General features: G+C 41.1%; 1 pseudogene; it reads right to left on the bottom strand.

Moving 5' to 3' along the window:
* Nucleotides 1–2,788: 2,788 nt before the first annotated feature.
* On the bottom strand, nucleotides 2,789–4,515 carry LOC132027901 (mitochondrial import receptor subunit TOM20 homolog; annotated as a pseudogene).
* Between the last annotated feature and the right edge of the window lie 2,502 nt (nucleotides 4,516–7,017).

The raw sequence follows: 7,017 nt of genomic DNA, 5'->3' as shown, positions 1-7,017 counted from the left end.
TGACGTCAGAAGCACAAAATCACGTGACTAGAATGTTCTGGTGAGTTGCATGAGACCAGGGAGCAACCCTAGAATGAATTTTCAAGTTGATGTATATGGAAAACTTGACTTGAGGCAGCCACGGTGCCATTTAAAATTGGGGAAATAAATCTACAGTATTTTATTTTGGAAATGTGTTTCCTTTATATTCTCCCAAATTCTGTAATAGTAAAACAAACAAACAAAAAAAAAAAACAACAGCATTTGAATATCTTAAAATGAAGTAAAGCTACAATTTGAGCCAAAGAGAAGAAGGCACTGTATCTGTATCCTCGTGGGTCATTCCACTGGGACCATGTTTCGGCTCTCTACCCGGAAGTTTTCATTGACCCAGATCCTACCACACATTGGTATTGGGAGGACTCACTGCTTCATGCTTTCCTCCATTCACCCATTCACTAGTTACAAAGTGCTGGCCACAAACCTGGCATTGGTCTTGGTGCTAGGAACACAGTGGAGATAGACAGACACAGTCACTTCTCTCAGGTACCACACTCCATGGGGGCGAAATGGATGTCAATAAAAACCATGCATCCTATCGAATCAGATAGCTTTGTCCCAGAGTTAGGAGTCATAGCAACGGCAGGTGGTGGTATGTGATCCCTATTTTACTATCTAGCAGCATCAAAGCATAACACCTACAAAACACCTCCCACTCTCCTCCTCTCAGTTAATGGTAAGTCCATTCTTCCAGTCATTTAGGCCAAAGATATCTTGGTGTCCCCCTTTGTCACTGTCCTTGCATACCTAGCATGCAGCACTGCTCACAACTTGCTGTGCTCCCATTCTCATCTATTTCTCCCTTGGATTATGGAACTAGCCTCTTAACTGGCTGCATTTCTGTTTCCACTCTTGTTTTCTATACAGCAGCCAAAGTGACTTTCTTTGCTTAAAACTCTTTATTGACTTCTCATTTCATTCAGAGTAGAAGTTAAAGTCCTGACAATGTTCTTAGCGTTTCAGCCCTCTCTGATCTGCCTGCCAACGTGGCCTCTCTGTCCTTGCTGCCTCCTGCTCCCTCCGTGGTCCCACAGTGTTTCCTTAATGATCCCCCAACACACAGAGCACTTACCGGTCTTTGGGATTTTGTGCAGACCATTCCTTCTCCCTGAACGACCTCTCTTAGCTGTCCATCTTACTCACTTTGTGTAGGACTCTCTTCTTAGGTCACTTTGTTAAAGGGGACTTCCCTGACCCTTTGTAAACTAGTTTCCCCTATGGATTTTATCCTCCTTAGGCAGCTTCTTTTGGCTTTACAGAACTTACCACAAGTTAACCAATTATGCATTTATTTCGCTGTGTATCTTCCCACCTCCTAGAATGTCAGTTTCATGAGAAAAGCTACCTTGCTTTTCATCCCCCACAGCCTTGAACATAGCTGGTTCTCAATAAATATTTCTGGAACACTTTATTAGGTGAATAAATGATGCCATAAGAAATAGCATTTTATCAGCCCTAGAGCTTGGAGAAATGGCCCAGTTCCCGTGACATTCTGCTCACTCCATCTTTCCTGCCATTGTAATTGTTCTTCCTATGATTAATAATCGACACATCTTCTTTTGCACAAAGCTGGAGGAGACAGAAAGTGGGATATGCGCTGCAGGTTGACCTCTCCCTTAGCAGCTCCTCTCCCGGGTGATGGTCCTGAATCTAATTCATTGGGATTGTTTGGCCGTTGAACCATGTTGTCTATTGTTGTCGGGCTCTCCCCACACCTAGTTGATTCAGGAGGCACTTTCTAGCAGCCTGCACTCCAAGCAGAAAAGAGGTTGGGAGCTATGTGACCTGAAAGAACAAGCATGAGGGGAGAAACTTAGGTCATCAAAGAGTAAACTGTGTTTCCTTTATTTTTAAAAATTTTATTTTATCTAAATTCAATTAATTAACATATAGTTGATTATTAGTTTCAGAGGCAGAGTTCAGTGGTTAATCAGTTGCATATAATGCCCAGTGCTCATTACATCCTGTGCCCTCCTTAAAGCCCAGCCCTCAGCCCTGAGGCACCCCCCACCCCAGCAACCCTCGGTTTCCTATAGTTAAGAGTCTCGTACAGTTTGTCTCCCTCTCTGATTTCATCTTATTTTATTTTTCCCTCCCTTTCCCTATATCCTGTTTTGTTTCTTAAATTCCACATATAAGGGAGATCATATGATTGTTGTCTTTCATTGACTGACTTATTTCGTTTAATATCCTCTAGTCTCATTTATGTAGTTGCAAATGGTAAGGTTCCTTTTTTTGATGGCTGCATAATATTCCATTGTATATATACCACATCTTCTTTATCCATTCATCTGTTGAGGGACATCTAGGTTCTTTCCATAGTTTGGCTATTGTGGACATTGCTGCTATAAACTTTGCACGTGTCCCTTTGGATCACTACATTTGTATCTTTAGGGTAAATACCCAGTGGTGCAATTGTTGTATCATAAAGTAGTTCTATTTTTAACTTTTTGAGGAACCGCCATACTGTTTTCCAGAGTGGCTGCACCAGCTTGCATTCCCACCAGCAGTTTAAGAAGGTTCCCCTTTCTCTACATCCTCACCAATAGTTGTTTCCTGACTTGTTAAGGTTAGCCATTCTGACTGGTGTGAGGTGGTATCTCATTGTGGTTTTGATCTGTATTTCCCTGATGTCAAGCAACATAGAGCATTTTTTTCGTGTGTCTTTTGGCCATTTATTTGTGTATCTTCTTCGGAGAAATGTCTGTTCATTTCTGCCGTCCATTTTTTTTTTTTTTTTTTTTACAAGTAAGTACCAAAGATTTTTATTCTCAGACCCAATGTTCAACCTGTGACTGCAGATAACATGTCACTATTTCGAGAACACCTTCATTCTTTCCAAGTCTTCAGCCATAAGGTTATACCTTATTCTCAACATAACAAGATAAATGAATGAGATTGAAAGAGGATTAAGGAGATACACTGAAGATAAAAGCAAAGGGGAACAAACATTTTACAAGTTTATCATCCCAGTTACCCTAAAGATTAAGTTTCAGATTTACAAGAGTAATGACAGAACCGCATGATTTCAGTGAAAACCAACACAAGTTAGATCTTTAAAAAAAGGGGTGGGGGTGGGAGAATCAGTTCAGAAATACTAAGTCAGGCAAGCATGCAAACTTCAGAGTATAAAAAATGCAAGGCCTGGTTGTCCAAACAAATATATCCCTCAGAAGAAGGTGGTTTTAAAGATGCTTAACAGAAACAAATGAATTAAAAGCCGAAAGGGACACTTCTCTGAATTAGCAGACCAATTCCCTCATTTTTTAAGTGAGGAAAGAGGGTAGACAGTAATTAGAGAGGCTCACATGGCTAGATAAAGAATGTACATAGATTTAATTCCCGGTGCTATTTACTACATACATCTAAAATACGATAAATATCCAGAACACATTAAGCCCACCAATTAAAATGACAAATACACGGGGAGGAGGTGAATTAATACAGCACAGCAGCACTTCTCACATCATATTTAGAGATTAAAAGGAAATAAATAATCTCTCAAAGATTTTAATGCTCAGTTTTGATAGACTTCATCCAATTCTTTAATGTAGAGCAAATGTACAAGCTTAAAAAAAACGTGCATTCTTCAGCTTTCTCCTATACTTTTTCGGCCTATCTTTCAAAACTAAGCACTGAGTATTTTTAACCTAAGTAATGTGATGTTATATGTACACTTTAATTGCACGTTTTAGGAATAAAATCCATGATATTTTGGTAACTCAGTGTATTTATATAATGAAAAGCTTTCTATCAAAATACACTTTTCACTGGGAAAAATAAATAAAACAGATGAATGGATCTACACAAAGTAAAAATTAACTTTGGTTGATTTCAGTGTAGGACAGTCCGTAACAAGCCTATTTGCCCTTTTTCCCCCAGAGCTGCTCATCTTCCAACTTAAGATTTTAAAAACATTTTTAATTGAGATTATGTTGACATGTTCTCATTCCACATCATCTTCAGCCAAGCTCTGAGCACTTACAATTCTCTGACTAATTGTTGGAAGCTTGGTCAGAAGCATCTGGAACACTGGTGGTGGGAGAGTCTGCTGTAACACTTGCAGCAACTGCTGTGGCTGTCCACACACAGCAATTGCATTTGTCAGATGGTCTCCACCTTTCTCCTATTCCCCTTGGGCTAGCAACTCTTCCCCAAGTTGTATTTCTTCAAGGAGGAATTTCTGAACAGCTTCAGCATCTTTAAGGTCAGGTAACTTGCAAAGTCCGGCTCTCTCCTTGGCAAGCTTTTGTTTGTTTCTTCGTTCTCCAAGCCTGTTCTTGAAGTTGGGGTCACTCTGCCTCTTGTGGTCGAAGTAGATGCAGTACCCGATGAAGAGAGCCCCGCAGACGCGGGCGGCGACGGCGCTGTTCCGGCCCACCATCTTCCCACCGCCCAGAGGCAGGAGCGAGCGCGGCGGCGGCGGCGGGGCGGCGAAGAAGCTGTTGGCCGGGAAGCCGCGGACCACGCCGCTGCGACCGGACGCTCGCCCCGAGAGCTGCCGTCCATTTTTTGATTGAATTATTTGTTATTTGGACGTTGAGTTTGAGAAGTTCTTAATAGATTTTGGATCCGAACCAGTTATCTGTTAAGACATTTGCAAATATCTTATCCCATTCCTCAGGTTGTGTTTTGATTTTGTCTACTGTTTCCTTTGCTGTGCAAAGGTTTTTATACTGATGAAGTCCTCGTGGTTGATTTCTGTTTTCCTTTCTTATTCCCCTCTCTCTGCTGTGCCTTCTGTACTTGGCATGTGTGTAGTTTTAAGAAAAACGTATAGGGGCACCTGGGATGTCTCAGTTGGTTAAACGACTGCCTTCGGCTCAGGTCATGATCCTGGAGTCCTGGGATTGAGCCCAGCATTGGGCTCCCAGTTCTGTGGGGAGTCTGCCTCTCCCTTTGACCTTCTCCCCTCTCATGCTCTCTCTCACTCGCTCTCAATTAAATAAATAAAATCTTTAAAAAAAAAAAAAAGAAAAGAAAAATCTGAATTTACTAATTTACCTTTGCTGATGAATCCTTTATTTACCGAAAGAACACTGAGATGACTTTTAACAAGCAAGCTTCTACCATAGACATAGGATCGAATTTGGGTCACAGAAATACCATCTGCTTTTCAAAACATCAGCACCTAACTGGAGAAGAAAGGAGATGGGAAGCCTGAGTTTAATCTCATCAGACCTGATTTCCAATAATAGCTTTGTCATACTTAGCCATATGACCTTGGACAAGCCCCTTCACCAGTCTGTGCTTAAATTTTTTTTTTTTTTTTTTACTTATAATCACTTAACCCATGGGGCTATTGTGGAGACTATATGATCTGTGCTTCTTTTGGGCCAAGCATGAAGCAGAGCCTCAATGTTAGTAGCTGTAGGGCTAGAGAACATGTGTAATGTGTAAAGGGAATTCAGTGGTCATGTTTTTCCATTTCTGTACGCATGTTCCTGCTACATGTGCATATCTCAGCGGGTATATACGTTAAGTGCAATTGTCACTTCCGTTTATAAGAAGCTAGTATTGGGCACGCTTACCTCCTGTGCTCTGGGTGGCTGCCAGGGGCTGCCCTAGGATCCTGGAACACATTCAAATGTCCATCCCCTGCAGTATTTTCTATGGCTGCAGATTGTGAGTTTTTGCTTTCTCTTTCCGTTTGCTGTCGGAGCATTATTGTAGCTTCTCACCTGGCAGATTCTAATTGCATCTGCCTTTTTTCCATAGCAAGGAAAGAATGTTGAGAATGGAGGAGAGTGAAGGACAAGGATAATAAGTGAGGCTGTACCTGCTTAGCTGACTGGATTTCCCTCCTTTGCATTCTGATGCGGCACTGTTTGATTTCCCTGTTTGCAAATGGGTTTATTGTTTCCCATCTTGCCAACTTTTTGATCATTTTCTTTTATCAGCAAGAAGAAAAAAAAAAACCAAAATTTCATTCGCCATAGAGTTTAATTGAATTTATGGCAGCTGTCACAAAATAAAATAAAAACCTCACAAATAAGAATAGGGTATCCTAGGATTCAGTTACTTAACTCTGAAGTTGTAAAAGAATTCTTCAAGGCATTTATTTGCAAATTGGACTCTATTTGCATGTTTCATAAGCATAATACAAATGTATTATTTATCAGGTGGTCTAGGCGTGTGTTGAAATGAATGGTTGCAAATTCAGCCTTCACTTAAAAATCCTCATTGTAAATCCATTCCCCCCAGCCTGTAGGAAAATTAGGCTTTTCAACTCCACTTTTCCTGATCTATTCAAAATTCTCGAGGCTCTACACTGTGAATGATCTTTCTTAGCTTTGCTGTCCTGTGGATTTGAAGAGAATGGTGTCCAATGTATAAAATCACAAAACAATTTTAGCCGTCCAAATTTCCTGCTCCCATAGGGCTATGTTCAATTTATCCTTCCCTTTATAGCAAGACGAGCCCAAATAGGGGCTTGGAAGCCTGGAAGCAAAAGTATGATCTCATACTGAGATGGTGTCATTTGTCAGAGACTCAAGACTCAGGAGTTTCAGGCCTTGAAAGCACGTCTGACCTTTATGTACAGGCCTGGGAAGAAATCCAGTTTAAGCTGGTACTGGTTGTCATTGCTCTCAGACCCCATGAGCCAGGGAAAACCACTCCCGCCAGATCCAGGGCAATCGATGGGTCAATGACTGGCAGAGGAGAAAACAAGATTAAATGAGCAGGCATCGTTTGGCTTTTTGCTACTTGTGCTTTATAATTCACTAACCAGTTTAAGGGAAGCAGTGCAGTAAATATGACAGCTCTTTTTTTTAATACGTTGCCCTCTTTGGGGAAATGTAATTATAGACAGGAAGTGCTGCAAATGGAGGAGGATTTGCTAAATCATCTATCAAGCCTTCTTTTTGCAAGACGTTTTTCTTTAGGAAAAGGCACTTCCGTCCTTGTATAGCCGACGATGTTGCCTGTGTTATAGGGGGAGTGACACTGGTACAGTGACAAAGCACTGGCCCTATA

The sequence above is a fragment of the Mustela nigripes genome, chromosome 12 (genome assembly GCF_022355385.1).
Source record: "Mustela nigripes isolate SB6536 chromosome 12, MUSNIG.SB6536, whole genome shotgun sequence".
Lineage (NCBI taxonomy): Eukaryota > Metazoa > Chordata > Mammalia > Carnivora > Mustelidae > Mustela > Mustela nigripes.
Note: the sequence above shows the minus strand (reverse complement) of the source record. Positions and strands in the feature narration are given on the sequence as shown.